This window comes from Triticum dicoccoides, chromosome 4A (genome assembly GCF_002162155.2).
Source record: "Triticum dicoccoides isolate Atlit2015 ecotype Zavitan chromosome 4A, WEW_v2.0, whole genome shotgun sequence".
Classification (NCBI taxonomy): Eukaryota; Viridiplantae; Streptophyta; class Magnoliopsida; order Poales; family Poaceae; genus Triticum; species Triticum dicoccoides.
In genome coordinates, this window is record NC_041386.1 from 246,214,233 (window position 1) to 246,235,029 (window position 20,797).

The window sequence follows — 20,797 nt, forward strand, 5'->3', positions numbered from 1 at the left end:
TGTTTAGTTGCATCATCTTTTGGATCCAACTTGAACCTCATCTGCTAAAAAAAGAATGTGAGTCTTATTAGGAGGAAGCTAGAAAGTATGGCACAGAGCAAGACAATATTACAAATTGCGATGAATAATATTACTGACGGATAAATGGTCAAGGAAGGTGTTAAACTGGGTATTGTCTTTCTCATTCCTGTACTGGATCCACAGTGGGAGGATACGTGCATGACACCTAACGACAATGGCTGCCTCTGATACTAACTTGGCTGACTCTGTAGCATCATGTGGCCTTTTCAAACTTGCCTCAAAATGGATCTCCATTCTTCATCCCTTAGATTTTGTTAATCTATCAAGCATTATCCCTGATGTCTATTTTCGCTTGCACCATGGTGCTAGTTCAACAACGAATATGGAAAGTGTTAGTGCACATCAAACTATGAGAGTACATATAAAGGAGCATGCAACTGCATCTTGACTCGGTCAGATACTGTCTTGGTGTTGATGCTCATGAGGTTCATCTGATCTTGCCAAGTCCTGTTGTGTCAGCAGTGCTTCGGAAGTAGTGTTAGGTGTGAATGCAGCTTGTGAACTGGCCAGTTCCAGAGCAAACGAACGAGTAACTCGTTGAGATGCTGGCACAGTTGAAGCGGATGCTACAGCTGGTGGAGCAGGTGATACTGTGTTTGTAGATTTAGCCGGTGGACTTGGACCTTCTACTTCACTATAAGTACCAGCAGAATCTCGAGAGCCGATTCTTTTCTGTTTAACCCGACGAGTAACACCATTCCCTACTATACTCTTTTCCTTTCTCTTTTTGGACTTTGCCATGTCAAGGCATACCCACAACACAAAAGAATAAAATCGCTCTTCAGAACTCATTGATGCATGATACAGACAAGCAATACTTTGATGTAAGACAACTGTATGAGGATGGAATATGTAAGAAAAATAGGACGGCCTGACATATTAACAGCTACGATGTGTAAACTAATAAGAAGGATTTTCAAGAAAATAGAAGTAATGCAAGCTAGACACCATATGAAAGATGCAACCAATATCACTCTGCCTAGTTAAAAGTGTCTTGTCATAAGTGGCATTACGAAAAATTAGAAGCAGTACAACATAGAAATCAAAGCAAGATGCAACCACAATCAAACTGCCATGTTAAAAGCGTCCAATCATGAGTGACTGATGAGGGATACACAACAACAGTACTTTGATGTAAGAACATGGTATGATTGATAGATGCAGTGTGTTCTAGACATAGAAAGGCATGTCATATGCATATGTATAAAGTATAAGCTCAACAGGTGCAATTTAATCAAAATAGAAGAAATACAGGATAGACAACATATGCAACATGAAACCAATTATCACACTGTCAACTTAGAGCAAGCACCTGCGATGGTGGAGTACGGGAGATGAACTCATCATGTAGACTTGGGACTTCAACTTCATTAGCAATAGAAGTGGCAAATCTAGAGTCTTTGTTTGCGTCGGTCCGGAGGACCACCAACATCCCCTAACTTACTCTTTTCCTTCCTATTTGCTGATATTGCCTTATGAAGTCAAAACCAAAAGAAGGTGAATAAAATTAGCTCTACATAACTGGTTGATGCCTGACACAGACAAACACTACTTTGATGTAAGGCAAGCGGAGGATAGGAGGATGGAATATATACAAAAAGAAGATAGCATTGCATACTCATACGTACGACAGGAGGAGGGAATATGTATGAAAAATAGTAAGCAGAAGGCATTTCAACAAAATTAGAAGAAATGAAAGCTAGGCACCATATGAACATGCAACCAATATCACTCTATCAGGTAAACAGTGTCTCGTCGTAAGTGCCATTTCAAGAAATTAGAAGTAGTACAAGCTAGAAGACAATGCAAGATGCAACCTACATCACACTCCCAAGTTAAATGTGTCTTATGGGTAAGTGATCATTGCAGGTATAAGTTGTAAGCTACGCAGATGCAATTCAACAAAATCATAAGCAATACAAACTAGACATCATATGGAACACGCAACCAAATATAATTGTTCCAAGTTAGAGCAAGCACCTGTGATGGTGGATTAGGGGAGATGTGCTCATCATCTACACATATGTTCTAGAAACAGGAACATGTGACATATTCACAGGCATTATGTGTAAAGTAAACAGATGCAATCCAACAAAGTTAGAAGCAATACAAGCTAGACATCATACGCAACATGCAACCACATGTAATAGTGCCAAGTTAGAGCAAGCACCTGTGATGGTGGAGTAGGGGAGATGTGCTCATCATCTACACAACTACATTGACTGTCCAGCCTTGTGTTGTCTTGCGAATCTTGTTGGTAGGATGGCGGAGTAGAATCTGTAGAGACCCTCTGTTCGAGTTGCTCCGAAGGACCACCATCATCCACTGCCGGACTAATTTCCTTTAGCTGTATTGATTTTGAATTGTGAAGTCAAACTAATAAGAAAAAGGAATAAAAGTCGCTCTTCAGAACTCATTCATGCATGATACTGACGAACACTACTCGGATGAAAGGCAAACACATGATACGAGGATGGAATATGTACGAAAAACAGGACATCATGACATATTCACACCTATGATGTGGTAACTAAGCAAAAGGCATTTCAACAAATTAGAAGCACTCCAAGCTAGACACCATATGAAAGGTGCAACCAATATCACACTGCCAAGTTCAAACTGTCTGGTGTTTCAACAAATTAGAAGCAGTACATGCTAGAAATCATATGCAAGACACAACCAATATCACAGTGGTGACTTAAAGGTGACTTATCATAAGTGACTGATGCGGGATATGCAAGAACAGTAGTCTGATGTAAGAACATGGTGTGATCAGACATAGTATGTTCTAGAAACAGGAACACGTGTCATATTCACAGGCATTAAGTGTAAAGTAAGCAGATGCAATTCAGCAAATTTGAAGTAATACAAGCTAGACATCATACGCAACATGCAACCACATATAATAGTGCCAAGTTAGAGCAAGCACCTGTGATGGTGGAGTAGGGGAGATGTGCTCATCATCTACACAACTACGTTGATTGTCTAGCCTTTCGTTGTATTGCGAATCTTGTTGGGAGGATGGTGGAGTAGAATCTATAGAGACCCTCCGTTTCAGTTGCTCGGATGGACCACCATCATCCAATGCATTACCAATTTCCTTCCGCTTTATTGATTTTGCTTTGTGAGGTCAAACCGACTAGAAAAAGGAATAAAATTCACTCTTCAGAACTCATTCATGCATGATACTGACGAACACTACTCCGATGAAAGGCAAAGTCATGATACGAGGATGGAATATGCACGAAAAACTGGACGGCTTGACATATTCACACCTATGATGTGGTAACTAAGGAGAAGACACTTCAACAAATTAGAAGCATTGAAAGCTAGACACCATATGGAACGTGCAATCAATATCACTCTGCCAAGTTAAAACTGTCTCTTTATAGGTGGCGTTCATCAAAGTATAAGCATTACATGCTATAAATCATATTCAAGAAGCAAACCAATATCTCACTGCCAACTTAAAGGTGTCCCATCATATGTGACTGACGCAACATACACAAGAAGAGTAGTTTCATGTAAGAACATGGTGTGATAGAAAGATATAATATGTACCAAAAACAGGAAAGCGTGTCATATTCACATGTATCATGTGTAAGCTAAGCAGATGCAGTTTACACTAATTTGGATCAATAGAAGCTAGACACCATATGCAACATGCAACCAGATATCACACTGCCAAGTTAGAGAAAGCACCTTGGATGGTGGAGTAGGGGAGCGGAGACTTGGAACTTGTAATGCACTCGCAGTACAAGGAGAATCCGTAGAGATGGTATGTTTACGTTGCTGCAGAGGACCACCATCATTGCCTTTCTTACTCCTTTCCTTCCTCTTTTTTGATTTTGCCTTGTCAAGTCAAACCCACAAGAAAAAAGAATAAAATTTGCTCTTCAGAACTCATTGATGCATGATCCTGACAAGCACTACTTTCATGTAAGACAACCGCATGATGGGAGGATGGAATATGTATGAAAAACAGGACGTCATTACATATTGACATGTATGATGTATAAAGTGTAAACTAAGCACAAGGTGTTTGAACTAGTTAGAAGCAATGCAAGCTAGAAACCATATGAAAGATGAAACAAATATCACTCTGCCAAATTAAAAGGGTGGCCTAACAATTGTATGTGACCAAATTAGAAGCAATACATCGCAACAGGCTAGAAATAATATGAAATATGCAACGAATAAAGGTGTCTCATCGTAAGTGATTGATGTAGGATACAGAAGAGAGGTAGTTTCATGTAAGAACATGGTTAACACATAGATGTAGTGTGTACCAAAAATAGGAAGGCATGTCATATTCATAGGTATAATGTGTAAACTAAGCAGATGCAATTTACCCTAATTAGAAGCATTACAAGCTAGACACCGTATGCAACATGCAACCACATATCACATTGTGAAGTTAGAGCAAGCACCTGCGATGGTGGTGTAGGGGAAGTGCGGTCTTCAAGTATCGAGCTACGTTCAATATCTTCAATTAGGATTGCTGTTTCTTGAGAATCATGTGGAGAGGATGAAACTGCACTCTTTATAAGAGTAGCGCGTCTCATAGTAACCCACGGGCGTCACTGTCTCATCATAAGAACATGGTGTGATAGGAAGATGTAGTATTTACCAAAAATAGGAAGGTGTGTCATATTCAAATGTATAATGTGTAAGCTAAGGAGATGCAACTTACCAAATTAGGAGCAATACAAGCTAGACACCATATGCAACATCCAACCAGATGTCACACTGCCATGTTAGAGCAAGCACCTAGGATTGTGTAGTAGGGGAGATGAGATTTGGAACTTGCACTGTAGTAGGAGTAGCAGGAGAATCTGCAGAGATCATCTGTTTCAGTTGCTCTAGAGGACCACCATCATTCCGTGCCTTCGTCCATTTAGATTTTTCCTTGTCAAATAAACACACAAGAAAAAGGAATGAAGTTCACACTTCCAAATTCGTTGATGCATGATACTGACGAACACAACTTTTATGTATGGCAACCACATTGTAGGAGGATGGAATATGTACAAAAAACGCTAGGCAGAAGACATTTCAACAAATTGGAAGCAATGCAATCTAGACACCATATTAAAGATCCAACCAAAATCACTCTACCAAGTTAGATGTGTCTCATTATAAGTGGCACTTCAACAAATTAGAGGCAATACATGTTTGAAATGATATGCAAGATGCAACCAATATTAAATTGTCAACTTGAAGGTGTCTCGTCAGAAGTGATTGATGAGGGATACACAAGAAAAGTAGTTTGATTAAGAACATGGTTAATACAAAGACGTAATATGTACCAAAAACAGGAATGCATGCCATATTAACAGGTATAATGTGTTAACTAAGCATATGCAATTTACCCTAATTAGAAGCATTACAAGTTAGACACCATATGCAACATGCAACCCAATATCACACTGCCAAGTAAGAGCAAGCACCTGCGATGGTGGTGTGGGGGAATTGCGGTCATCAACTTGAGACCTACGTTGACTATCTTCATTTAGCCTTGCTGTTTCTTGAGAATCATGTGGGGAGGATGACACTGCACTCTTTAAACGAGTAGCGCGTCTCAGGTAACCCATTTGGGTGACTGTCTCATCATAAGTGATTGATGAGGGATACAAAAGAGCATTAGTTTGATGTATGAACATGGTTAATAGACATATGTAGTATGTATCAAAAACAGGAAGGCATGTCATTATCAAAGGTATAATGTGTAAAGTAAGCTGATGCAATTTAACCAAATTGGAAGCAATACAAGCTAGACACCATATGCAACATGCAACCACATTTGACAGCGTGAAGTTGAAGCAAGCACCTAGGATGGTTGTGTGTGGCAAGTGAGATCATCAACTACAGAGCTGCGTTTACTGTCTCCATCTGCTGGCGCTGCACCATTTAGAGCGGTGAGATGCTTAGTTCTTATCTTCGATTTACACTGGAGCGTCTTCTGTCTTTTCTTTTTTTATTCATCAACACTGCGTCAGAGTCTGAAATACCCATGCATAAAAAACAATAGTGTGAGTATGGGTGAAGTGTGTGCACAAGTATTACAGTGTAAAGGTAGCAGGTAGTAGGTCAGTGAGAAATAAATGACGGGAGACATATGATAGCTCTACAACATGCATGGCACACGAAATTACTATATTCTAGGATTTTGAAATATGAGCACAGGGATGGCTGGGAAATGCAGATGCTCCTCCAGCACACCACAAGGTGTGGTCCCATGAAAATAACAGTCGACTGAAAACAAATAGGTCAGTCCATTTTTTCTGCACCATCCGATGTACAAAGAATGGGTAGATCGCCTTCATCTACCTCCAGCCAGTCAGTGTTACGATCTTCCTCGAAATGCCAGCGACCACCAGCCCAGTCCCCTGCCTCCACCCTCCCCTCGACCTCACTGCACCGCCATGCTTGGCACCGCCCCAGCCATCCCTTCAAGACCCGCCGACCTCTAGATCAGGCGCAAGCACCTCCTGCGCCCCTCACCCCAATGATAGACACCTATGAGCCGCTTCCCCGGCGAACAGGCGGACTAGGTGCTCCGCGCGCCTAAGCGGGTCCTGCTTCTTTTAATTGCAATTCGACTGACCCTGAATTGAAATCCAGGAGGGCTATTGACCTCTAGCAAAGGTGAAATACTAAATCGGAGGAAACCTTGTGCATTTCGTATCACGAAGAAGATGCAGTATGAAGCGCTCAACTAGTTTCTTTCGTGGGATGAATACAGTGTGAGCAGAGACGTAAGATTTGCACGAATAAGGGAAGTGGAGTACCTCTTTCTGCTGGCAGTGTTGTGTCCGCCTTCTGTTTTTCCAACAATCTTCTTGTGGTTTGCTGGAAACAAGAAGTTGTGGAGGACGGTGGGGCCTTGGATGAACCCATTGCCAAGTTGTTGAGTGTGGTGCGATGGCCGTCTGTCGGCAGCGGGGAACCAGATCCAAGGCGGCGAACAACGGCGTAGCGGGAATAGTGGAGCGGGAGCGGTGAGGCGCGGGACGACGTGGTCGAAGTGGTTCTGGTATGACGCACTTCGGCATGGGCGTTGTGGAGGTAGCTCTGCCTCGGCTTCAGCTGCTAAGTCCTTTAGGGCATTGCGGTTGCGGTTGCGTTGGACGACGATGTCGGGGTACCGGCTCCGGCGTGATGGAGGAGGGCGGCGGTGCATTGGTCGCGATGGGGTGGAGGACGGAGGAGGCTGGGGTTTCATGGCTGGTGGAGAGGGTGTTTTGGCGCCCGCGGAGTATGAATAGGGAAACGGAGGGAGGGGGACTAAGGGCGAACAATGTTTCGGTTTGGGACGCGCTTGTTTGAAATTCAGGGAAAGTTACAAACTTTGCCCCCATGTAAAATTTTGGACATATTGCGGGTTGTAGGGTAGGACAGTAATCTTAGGTGTCCCAAATGGTGGGCGGGTTAGATTTCGGCCGAGCGCATGGGTGTTTAGGCGCCCATGGTGTATGAATGCTTCTAGGAGGCGGTTGAGACTAGCATGTTGGTGAAGTTACAAACCTACCCCGGTTTAGACCTTTGGACATCGGGCCGATGGGCTACACGTGCCAGAGTCAGGACAGTAATTTCCTACCACCAAACATTAGTCTCGCACGGTTTTGGGTGACTGGAGGCTTATTTGGTGCTTCATTCAATATTTGGGAGCAGAAGCACTAACGTTTTCGGTTCTCTTGAATTGAACTTTTAGGATTTGTCAAACTTCACAAATCTTTACTCTTGAAAGTCCTAAAACTATGATTATTTTCAAATGGATGGGGTACATTTGAATATACATTGTACACGAGTATATATTAAAAAATATGCAACTTACCTCAGTTCATGCATGCTTCCAGATATAATCTCCTTGGTTGCAAAAAAATAGTTAGACATGCGTATAAATATATAGCATGTTCAAATGCACAACAAAGATTGATGCCCCCCTTTAGATCTGATTTACAAATGCCATTATATCGGGTTCAAATAGATGAATGCACTTCCTATGAATTCGATTCTTCGAAACCCCCTTTATGTTTAATTCAACATGTATTCTATTTCGCAGCTAGCAATTTGAAATGTATCCGTGTAAGTGACAAATGTATAAAGTGCTTCACACTAACAACATGGAGTGCACTAATTAATGTTTATATTTGTTTGTGGGTGAATTAATGTTTATATATGAATAAAAATAGTTAGACATGCGTATAAATATATAGCATGTTCAAATGCACAACAAAGATTGATGCCCCCCTTTAGATCTGATTTACAAATGCCATTATATCGGGTTCAAATAGATGAATGCACTTCCTATGAATTCGATTCTTCGAAACCCCCTTTATGTTGAATTCAACATGTATTCTATTTCGCAGCTAGCAATTTGAAATGTATCCGTGTAAGTGACAAATGTATAAAGTGCTTCACACTAACAACATGGAGTGCACTAATTAATGTTTATATTTGTTTGTGGGTGAATTAATGTTTATATATGAATTTCAAAAGCAATGCATTGCCTGTAGTTCAAACCGCTCTCACTCTATGGATCAATAATATGAAATAAACACATGCACATGTTAGAATTCAATAGAGTATGGGTGTCTGATAGACCAATATTCGTTCATACGCAAATTGCAAAATTCATGATCTCATCCAAAAATAATAATGCCATTTATATTTTAATTTAATGCGTAGAACTGCCTTTTACACGTTGATGCACTATGTCTCGGCCCGTTCACACAAACGTGCTATATCTCTCTCTATCTAATGCATAAGTGCACACATGTTACATACATCTGGATTTCTCTTTCACACATGCTCACGATCTCTCCAGGGGTGTCGGGGCGTCTCACGCACACACTCTCTCTGTATCTCTCAATCTCTCTCTCTCTCTCTCTCTCTCTCTCTCTCTCTCTTTCTAACTACTATGTACCACTCTTTTCACTAATCTTAGTTGGAAAACACTAATTCTCTCACATGCATATACACACACACGCATGGTCTCTACTAGCCCTCTATACGCACATATATGTGCCTACGTGTCTCCCGCACGCACATTATCTTTAGGCCTCTCTCGCACACATCCCCACCCCCACAGACACACCTCTCTCTTAGTAGTTGGCAGCTATGATTCCACCAGATCATTCCATAGGATATCCCTGACTGTTAGGCTGGATGGTAAGACGAGGCAAAGTATTACCCAAGTTTGGACCCTTGCAGTTGAGGAAAAAGTCTACTCCTGGTACTGTATATTAGTGATAGGGGTGTGTACAAAGTACACGTGAATACCATGCATTGTGCTTGTGTGTATACTATCGACGAACTAGCCCCCAGGCTTCTATAACATACTCGGGGCCTAGGGTTACAAATCATATATAGTCGGCTTATCACCAGTGGGGATAGAGTCCACCACGACTCTGGTAGCTTCATGTTGTACGCCGAGTCCTCCACATGTGTCTTTGTATAATGCGTCTCAGTCCAACCTATGTGGCGTGGGATGGAACCGACCCATGAGTCCTCATGTTGATCCACCACAAATAGAAATGATGTGCCCACCCCAACTAGAAAATGATGCGCCCACCACACCACACACGCAATAGGCCACTAAGACATGAAAGTTAATTGCATGGTGCATCCAAAAAAATTTGTTTTGCATTGTGAATGTTTACATTTTCTCCTAAAATATTAGTCACGGGAAAGAGAATCGAAGGGAATATCTCTCCTTCTCTCCACCGGACACCCCCTCTTTCTACACCACTTTCACGTACGCACACAAACTATCTCTCGGCCCTCTCAAAGTATGCATGCCCATGACACATTCACGCGTGACGGTCACTGTGTTTCAAGTGAAAGCACTATATGATCAGTGGACTTCAGAATATGCTCATTACGGTCACCGTATATATTCTCCTGGTGATCATACGGTATCTAGCTCACGATACGTCTCCATATTTTGTTGATGATACTGATAGACATTGTAGTTGATGCGTGCTTCGTATTTTCTTGACGACACTTACGGCCATTGTATTTGAAGCGAAAGCATGATATGGTCATTGGACTTCAGAATAATCCCATCACAGTCAGCACATACATTTTGTGGTGCTAACCAACCTGTGGTTAGATGGTTAGGAGGACAGTGGTTTCTCGAACCCACTAGGGTTAAAGTCGTGGTGCTCACATTTATCCTGGGTTAATTTCATTATTTTTCCGGCGATATGCGTTCAGTGGGAGGAGACGTTCCACTTGACTACGAGGCACCTATGGTGACTTCATAAAATCTCAAGATCATATGCTGGATCACTCTCTCGAAGGTACTCATAGGGGTAGGGTCTGCGTGTGTGCGCTTATAGAGGTGAGTGCTTGCGCGTATATATGAGCGCTTGCATCTATACCGTGTTAAAAAATACATGTCATGATTATACGGTCACCGTCTCACCCGTACAACTCCATATTTTGTTGATGACACAATCAATTGACCAGTCGAACATTCCACGTGGCGCAACTAGTTTTTCACTATCGGGGCACGTAACCATGGGGCCCACCTGTCAGCGCGTATATGAAAGAAAGAAATGGTAGTTTGAGTCTGTATTGTGTTAATAAAATCCATTTTAGGGTGATCATATGGTCACTGGCTCACCATACAGCTCCGTAATTTGTTAATGACACGATCAATTGCCCAGTCAAACGATCCACATTCAGCAGTGCACATTACAATAGGGCCCACCCGTTAGTGTGTATATGAAGGACATAAATGGTAATAAATTAGTGGTCGGTGGGGATTCGAAGTCGTGAGACCTCTCGTTGGCAGTCGCCGGTGGTGGGGGCCCGGTGATTGGGCGGTGGCGTGGGGATCGCTGGAGAAAAAGCTCGGCGCGGGGGGCCTAGAGGGATGGCCGGGGCGGCGGCGGACCGGCAGTGGGGAGTGGTTTTGGGGTGGGCGGGGCGGGGTGGCCGTGCGGGCCGGCCATGGGCATTTGGAATTTACATCCACTTACCTTCCCTTCGTTGGGAGAGAAGAACAGTGGTAGATGCGAGTGTTGGCTTTCTTGAAGACAGTGAGGGACAAGGGGATTCAGAGAAGAGTGGAATGATGGTTGCTTCGTCCGTCAAACTTAGACTGCGGGGAGGCAGGGTTTTGTGATACGACAGCTCATTACTGCCGCTCTACGACCGAGGTGAATCTCCGCCTGCATACTACCTTCTAATTTGGTGGATGGATTTTGGGCCCGCGCACGGCATGGCCCACATGTCGGTGAGCAAAAGTAAAATGACATTCAGTAGAGGGAGACATTTCGATGACCTAGGAGGAGCCAAAAGCGGTAGTGTATCCACTGTACTAGTAGTAATTGTTTTTCTGGTAGTTGTAGAGTGTCTCCACTGTACTAGTAGTAATTGTTTCTCTGGACCCAAGACAAAACAGCCCATCCACCCTAGTAAATAATAAAATCAATTCAAAAGCCCATATATTTACTTAATGAGAGGCGCTACCCACACCCAACACACCGCCCCCCAAAAAACCTGGGTGCTCTTCTTCCTCCTCACTCCCACCCACCTCATGTCAGCTCGCTCCACTCGTACCCCCAAATTCCTCACCTCACTCCTACAAAAAACCATAGCTCCCCTTCTTCCTCACTACTACAGAAAAACCTCAGCTCCCCTTCTTCTTCACTCGCACTACAATTAGGCTCGTCATTCGTTACTCTTCTCAAATCCGTGAGCACGACGCGACGCCCTCGAGGAAAATGGAGTTGGCTGACCCCAGCGCCAAGAAGATGAGGCTCATGCCAGCGGCGAAGCCTGTTGTAGATCCAGCACCCAGCAGTGCAGGGATTTGCGGTGACCCGCCCCCACTGGATCCCAGGAACAGTGCTGGAGTTAGATGTTGTTGCCGTTTTCAACCTGGGTTTTGTCTAAACCTGATGAACAATTAACCCTCGTGCTTTTGTACAGTTTGTAAGCTGGAGTTAGATGTTCTTGCCCTTTTCAACTCGGCTATGACTGTCATATTTTCTTTGAAACAAGGAAAATGTCTTGCCATTTATTTAATTTAGAGTGAAATATTGTAACAAATCCCAACCAAGGTAAATAACATCACTCTCTCCGGCTGCTTGAGGTCACTGTGCATTACAGAAGCCAAGTGATTAGCCCCCACCAGCACCCACAAACTTATTTCGAACTAGCACACCAAATGGGCTGTAAATTTTCATAGGAAAAGATGCATGACTGTGACAGATTTGGATTCAGACATTTGGGACCCATGAGGAAATAGCCTATCCAAGGTGGTGTCGACTACTAGCTAGTCCACAAACGTTTCTGCCTACCAGTCGTTGGATTGACATCCAACATCTGTCGTGTATCTTCTATCTCTGGTCTTCTTCCTCCAACCGCCCAAACCAAACCACCCTGTCGGCTCCGCCTGCTCCCGCCTCCCATGGCTGGCTGCGCCTCCGCCGCCCTACTGTACTCTCCAATGTTGGCCATTCCCTCCCTCTATTCCCCACACGTCATGTTATTCTCCGGCGACGTCAGCCCCAACACACACCCGCACCCGAACCAGTCAACCCTCGTACACCCCTCCGCCTGCGACTAGACCGACACATCTTCCACGGCTCTTGTTCGTTCCGTCCGAGGCCTTGGTTCGCTCACTGTGTGCGGTGTGCTGCCCTGTTGCGTTGTCAACGCCATCAACAACCGAGAGGAACAAGGATATGACTATACGTGGAGAGTATGACAGTAGGGACCCACCAGCGTCATTGCAGTACGCAAGCAAGTGCCTCGTTATTACAAGCCCCCAAAAATGGTTCCTCCTAATGGTTCGACATCTGGGGCTCACGCCATTGTCAACGTAGTCAATAAACGAGAGAATTACACAACGAGTGGCTGATAGCAGGGACCCAGTAGGTCACGCAATCATTATTTACTTTTTTTTGAGGAACAAGTAGTTGTTATTTATACTAGTTTTAGTGACGGATCAGGGTAACAACGGGGCTGTGCAGGGGCTGTGGCCCGTCTAGCTAGGGTTTTATTTATGTTTACCACATCATGAGCCCAGTTGTGTTATTTCTTGTTGAAAATGGCTAGCCCAGTTCTATATTTTTAAAAGAAATACCCAAAGAGGCCTACTTGCTTTATCAGCCCTGTTGGGCTGCAAATCTTTCAAGATGAGGATAGAGTTTCGTTCGGTTTGCTGAGAAATGTGTTGTACATTTTTAAAACACATCAAACCGGGAATTAGTTTCATTTTTTAATTACAAGATTTTAAATTCCATTGATTTTTATGCCTGGAAAATTATTTGTATTTTATATTTAGATAAATTATTTTTCAAAATAGTTTGAATGTGACTTGATATTTTGGTTTTAAAAACAGTTGACCGCACCGAAATTTGCAAAACTTCGTATAATTTTTAACCGTGGCCACAATATGGGGTGTAATGCTAACAAAAAGAAGATGGGCTCCAAAAAAATTCTTAAGAATTGGCAAATGGGCTGTAAATTATTAGAAATAATGGCAGATGGGTTGTATGCTACTTTCCACATATTTGAGGCTGACTTGTGCACCCACTACGGGTTGACGCGTATGCTTTCCTAAAAAAAGGTTGACGAACATGCAATGTTGTGTCAACTTAGTCAACACACGAGAGCAGTGAATGTTGGATGTCCATCCAACGGCCGCCGTGCTTCTTCAATCTCTGCTCTTCCTGCTCCAGCCGCTCAAACAAGCACCTGCGGGACTGCCTGCTCCCTCCTCCCGCGGCCGGCTATGCTACTACATAGGCCTCACCGCCCCATCATTCTCCCATTGCTGGCTTTGCCATCCCTCTACTCACCCACACCTGCTGTTATTCTCCGGCGATGGCAGACGAACAAGTAAACCCTCGCACTCCCCTGCGCGTGGGAAACAACTGCCAAGTTTTCGCTGGCTCCGTGTCATTCCCTTCCTAGGCCTCGCCGTCACTGGCGGAGCTTATCCCAATTAGTTGGGTGGGCCAGCTGAAAGAAATACGTATCTGGGATTATTTTGCATGGCCCAACATTAGGTATACAATAGAAAAAACTCATGGACTGGGCGGGCCATGGCCCACTCGGCCTTGCTGTAGCTCCGCTAATGCTCGCCGTCGTCAACCGCCCTGGTGCTCTCGGCGCGACGTGGTCAACATGGTTAACGAACGACATGAATGGGAAGTGGACTGTATGTGGAGAGGCTGACAGCTGGGTCCACGGCCGCACGCAAGGAAATGCCTCCTTATTATGCGCAAAATAATGATTCCTCCACCTGACAGCTGGGACCCACCAGAAGGGCCTCTGTATTACGTGAGAAAATGTTTCCCCATTGACAGGTCGGACCCATCAGCTATATCTTCGCATGCAAGGAAGTGCCTAGTTATTACGCACAAAAGAATGAATACCCCCTGCTAGCTGGGACACACCATAGTGGGAGGCTGACTTGTGGGCCTACTAAAATGACGGGGATGGAGGGCTTTGTCAACTTAGTCAATATGAACGATGGGGCCATTGTGCTTCTTCAACCTCGGGTCTTCTTGCTCCATCCGCCCAAACAAGCATTGGCCGTGCCGCCTGCTCCTTCCTCCCGTGTCCGCCTGTGCTGCCACCGCTGGCCATGCCATCCCTCTATACTCACCCACGCCTCCTGTTATTCTCCGGCGACGGCAGACTCACACTGCAGCCGAAGCAGTCAACCCACGTACTCCCCTCCGCGTGGGCATCCACTGCCGCGTATTCCCCGGCTTCGCGTCGCCCCCTTCCTAGGCCTCGCCGTCGTTCATCGCCCTGGTGCTCTAGGCGCAGCATGGTCAATGTGGTCAACAAACGACTTCCGTCGGAAGAGTACTGTACGTGGAGAGGCTAACAGCTGGGTCCACGGCTGCAGCAAGGAAGTGCCTCCTTATTATGCGCAAAATAATTATTCCTTCACCTGACAGCAGGGACCCACTGGACGGGCCACCGTATTTCACGAAAAAAAATGTTTGCCCCCTGACTACTCGGACCCACTAGCTACATCTTCGCACGCAAGGAAGTGCGTCCATATTACGGGCAAAAAAATGATTCGCCCCCCTGACTGCTGGGAACCACCAGCTACATCTTCGAACGCAAGGAAGTGCCTGACAATCGGGCCCACCTGGTCGAAGCATACGTAGCTTTGTCATTCTGGTCGTGAATGTGTACGTACATACTGTTCGATGTAGAGGCGCACACGTGTCGTAGTAGAGGCGCGCACGTACCGTAGTAGAGGTGCGCACGTAGCATGTACACGTAAGTACAACGGCCAGGGTGCAAGAAAGAAAATACGACCACGTACGTACATATGGGCGGGGTCTCGAACGCCTACTCGCGCATACGTACGGCCAGGGCTCATGTACATGGCTCGGTCGGAACAGAGAAACTGCGTCGTCGCCGTGTTCATGGGGAGGCAACAGAATGCGTCTTGTTCATCGGGAGGAAACGGAATGCGTGCTATTCATCGGGAGCCAACCAGCTTGGATGGAACAGCCAATGGAAACGAGGCCTGGCGTACCACAGAACGGAGGAAACGGCCTTGTGTTCGACCGGCCACGGTCGAAACGGGATCCTGTTCATCATGAGGGGTCTGGCGTACCGCCAAACGGAGGAAATGGACTTCTGTTGGACTCCTACAGTCGAAACAGGGTCCTATTGACTGCGAGGGGTGTGACGTACCGCAAAATAGAGGAAACGAACTTCTGTTGGAGCGCTATGGTTGAAATGGTGATGTAGGGTAGGAACCCTAGTGGCTGATCTTTCACGAAAGGAGCGGATCCCATGAAGAACACGAAGAACACGAGGAGGGAAACAAGGGAAATCACCAGGGGAAAACACAAGAGGAACACTCAACTAACAAGAACAAGTCTCAAAAGTGCTAGATCCTCGGATACATGGAATGATACACGGTACATGATCAACTAGGGACGATACAATGGTAACGGTCTTCTCCGTGAGGAGGTTTTGAGTTCTTCCCTAAAAAGGGGTCTTGAATCCTCCTGGGGGATCTTCTCCGGTGGAGGCTCGAATCTCCGTGGAGAAGGTAACCAAGTGGATGAGCAAAGCTCTGCTACGTCTTGAGCTTGCGTTGGTTTTCCCCGAAGAGGAAGGGATGATGCAGTAGAGTAGCGTAAGTATTTCCCTCAGTTTTTGAGAACCAAGGTATCAATCCAGTAGGAGCCCACACTCAAGTCCCTCGTACCTGCACAAAGCGATAGCTACTCACAACCAACACGATTAGGGGTTGTCAAGCCCTTCACGGTCACTTACGAGAGTGAGATCTGATAGATATAATATTTTTGGTATTTTCGATATAAAGATGCAAAATAAAAAGTAAAGGCAAAGTAAATAGCAAAACAATATAAAAGTGATGGAGATTGATATGATGAGAATAGACCCAGGGGCCATAGGTTTCACTAGTGGCTTCTCTCAAGAGCATAAGTATTCTACAGTGGGTGAACAAATTACCGTTGAGCAATTGATAGAATTGTGCATAATTATGAGAATATCTAGGCATGATCATGTATATAGGCATCACGTCCGTGACAAGTAGACCGAAACGATTCTGCAACTACTACTATTACACCACTCATCGACCGCTATCCAGCAAGCATCTAGAGTATTAAGTTAAAAACATAGTAACGCCTTAAGCAAGATGACATGATGTAGAGAGATAAATTCATGCAATATGAAATAAACCCCATCTTGTTATCCTGGATGGCAACAATACAATACGTGACTGGCTGCCCCTTTTGTCACTGGGTAAGGACACCGCAAGGTTGAACCCAAAGCTAAGCACTTCTCCCATGGAAAGAACTACCAATCTAGTTGGCCAAACCAAACGGATAATTCGAAGAGACTTGCAAAGATAACCAATCATGCATAAAAGAATTCAGAGAAGATTCAAATATTATTCATAGATAGACTTGATCATAAACCCACAATTCATCGGTCTCAACAAACACACCGCAAAAAGAAGATTACATTGAATAGATCTCCACGAGAGAGGGGGAGAACTTTGTATTGAGATTCAAAGAGAGAGAAGAGGCCATCTAGCTACTAACTATGGACCGGAAGGTCTGAGGTAAACTACTCACACTTCATCGGAGAGGCTATGATGATGTAGAAGTCCTCCGTGATGACGGCCCTCTTCCGGCGGAGCTCTGGAACAGGCCCCAAGATGGGATCGTGGATACAGAAATTTGCGGCGGTGGAATTAGGTTTTTGATTCCTGTTCTGATCGTTTGGGAGTACGTGTGTATATATAGGAGGAAGGAGTACGTCGGTGGAGCACCGAGGGGCCCACGAGGCAGGGGGCGCGCCCTAGGGGGGCGCCCCCCACCCTCGTGACCTCCTCTTTGATCCCTTGCAGTAGGGTCCAAGTCTCCTGGATCACGTTCGGTGAGAAAATCACGTTTCCGAAGATTTTATTCCGTTTGGACTCCGTTTGATATTCTGTTTATCTGAAACACTGAAATAGGCAAAAAAACAACAATTCTGGGCTAGGCCTCCAGTTAATAGATTAGTCCCAAAAATAATATAAAAGTGGAAAATAAAGCCCAATATAGTCCAAAACAGTAGATAATATAGCATGGAGCAATCAAAAATTATAGATACGTTGGAGACGTATCAGGCATCCCCAAGCTTAATTCCTGCTCGTCCTCGAGTAGGTAAATGATAAAAAGAGAATTTTTGATGGGGAGTGCTACTTGGCATAATTTCAATGCAAATCTTCTTAATTATGGTATGAATATTCAGATTATAAAGATTCAAGACAAAAGTTTACTAACAAAGCATACTAACAAAGCAATTATGTCTTCTCAAAATAACATGGCTAAAGAGAGTTATCCCTACAAAATCATATAGTCTGGCTATGCTCCATCTTCCCCACACAAAGTATTTAAATCATGCACAACCCCGATGACAAGCCAAGCAATTATTTCATACTCTAACTTTTTCAATCTTCACGCAATACATGAGCGTGAGCCATGGATATAGCACTATAGGTGGAATAGAATGGTGGTTGTGGAGAAGACAAAAAGGGAGAAGATAGTCTCACATCAACTAGGCATATCAATGGGCTATGGAGATGCCCATCAATAGATATCAATGTGAGTGAGTAGGGATTGCCATGCAACGGATGCACTAGAGCTATAAATCTATGAAAGCTCAACAAAAGAAACTAGTGGGTGTGCATCCAACTTGCTTGCTCACGAAGACCTAGGGCAATTTGAGGAAGCCCATCATTGGAATATACAAGCCAAGTTCTATAACGTAAAATTCCCACTAGTATTTGGAAGTGACAACATATGAGACTCTCTATATGAAGAACATGGTGCTACTTTGAAGCACAATATATGAGACTCGCTATATCATGGTGCTACTTTGAAGCACAAGTGTGGAAAAAGGATAGTAGCATTGCCCCCTTTTTTTGGGCCTTCTTTTTTTTCTTTGGCCTTTCTCTCTTTTTTGGGGACAATGGTCTATTAAATGATGATCATCACACTTCTAATTATTTACAACTCAATGATTACAACTCGATACTAAAACAAAGTATGACTCTATATGAATGCCTCCGGCGGTGTACCCGGATATGCAATGAATCAAGAGTCACAACTATGAAAGAATTATGAACGGTGGCTTTGCCACAAATACTATGTCAACTACATGATCATGCTAAGCAATATGACAATGATGGATGTGTCATGATGAACTAGATGGTGGAAAGTTGCATGGCAATATATCTCGGAATGGCTATGGAAATGCCATAATAGGTAGGTATGGTGGCTGTTTTGAGGAAGGTATATGGTAGGTGTATGATACCGGCGAAAGGTGCACGGTATTAGAGAGGCTAGCAAAGGTGGAAGGGTGAGAGTGCGTATAATCCATGGACTCAACATTAGTCATAAATAACTCATATACTTATTGCAAAAATCTAGAAGTTTATCAAAGCAAAGTACTACGCGCATGCTCCTAGGGGGATAGATTGGTAGGAAAAGACCATCACTCATCCCCGACCGCCACTCATAAGGAATACAATCAATAAATAAATCATGCTCCGACTTCATCACATAACGGTTCACCATACGGGCATGCTACGGGAATCACAAACTTCAACACAAGTATTCTTTAAATTCACAACTACTCAACTAGCATGACTTTAATATTATCACCTCCATATCTCAAAACAATTATCATGCTTCAATCTTTTCTTAGTATTCAACACACTCAAAAGAAAGTTTCACAAATCTTTAATACCAAGCATATTATTATTAGGCAAATTACCATGCTATTAAGAGACTCTCAAATTAGTTTAAGTGAAGCATGAGAGATCAATAGTTTCTTTAAAACGAATCCACCACCGTGCTCTAAAAGATCTAAGTGAAGCACATAGAGAAAAATTATCTAGCTTAAAAGATATAAGTGAAGCACATAGAGCAAAATTATCTAGCTCAAAAGATATAAGTGAAGCACATAGAGCAAAATTATCTAGCTCAAAGGATATAAGTGAAGCACATAGAGTATTCTATCAAATTTTAATTCATGTATGGCTCTCTCAAAAGGTGTGTACAGCAAGTACGATTGTGGTATAATAGCAAACAATGACACAAATAATACAAGACGCTCCAAGCAAAACACATATCATGTTGGTGAATAAAAATATAGCTCCAAGTAAATTGCCGATGGAAGTGGACGAAAAGAGGGGATGCCTTCCGGGGCATCCCCAAGCTTTAACTTTTTGGTGTCCTTGGATTATCTTGGGGGTGCCATGGGCATCCCCAATTTTGGCTCTTTCCACTCCTTGTTCCATGATCCATCAAAAGAATTCACCCAAAACTTGAAAACTTCACAACACAAAACTCAAGATAGAAAACTCGTGAGCTCCGTTAGCGAAAGAAAACAAAAGACCACTTCAAGGTACTGTAATGAACTAATTCATTATTTATATTGGTGTTAAACCTACTGTATTCCAAATTCTCTATGGATTATAAACTATTTTATTAGCCATAGATTCATCAAAATAAGCAAACAACACACAAAAAACAGAATCCGTCAAAAACAGAACAGTCTGTAGTAATCTGTAGCTAGCGCGAGATCTGGAACCCCAAAAATTCTAAAATAAATTGCTGGACGTGAGGAATTTATCTATTAATCATCTTCAAAAAGAATTAACTAAATAGCACTCTTCAAATAAAAATGACAGCAGTTCTCGTGAGCGCTAAAGTTTCTGTTTTTTACAGCAAGTTCAACAAGACATTCCCCAAGTCTTCCCAACGGTTCTACTTGGCACAAACACTAATTAAACACAAAAAACACAACCTAAACAGAGGGTAAATAATTTATTTACTACTAAACAGGAGAAAATAGCAAGGAATAAAAATAAAATTGGGTTGCCTCCCAACAAGCGCTATCATTTAACGCCCCTAGCTAGGCATAACGAGCAAGAATAGATCTAGGTATTGCCATCTTTGGTAGGCAATCCATAAGTGGCTCTCATGATAGTTTCATATAGTAATTTTATTTTCTTTCTTGGAAAGTGTTCCATGCCCTTTTTTAATGGAAATTGAAATCTAATATTCCCTTCCTTCATATCAATAATCGCACCAACCGTTCTAAGGAAAGGTTTACCAAGAATAATAGGGCAAGAAGGATTGCAATCTATATCAAGAACAATGAAATCTACGGGCACATAATTCCTATTTGC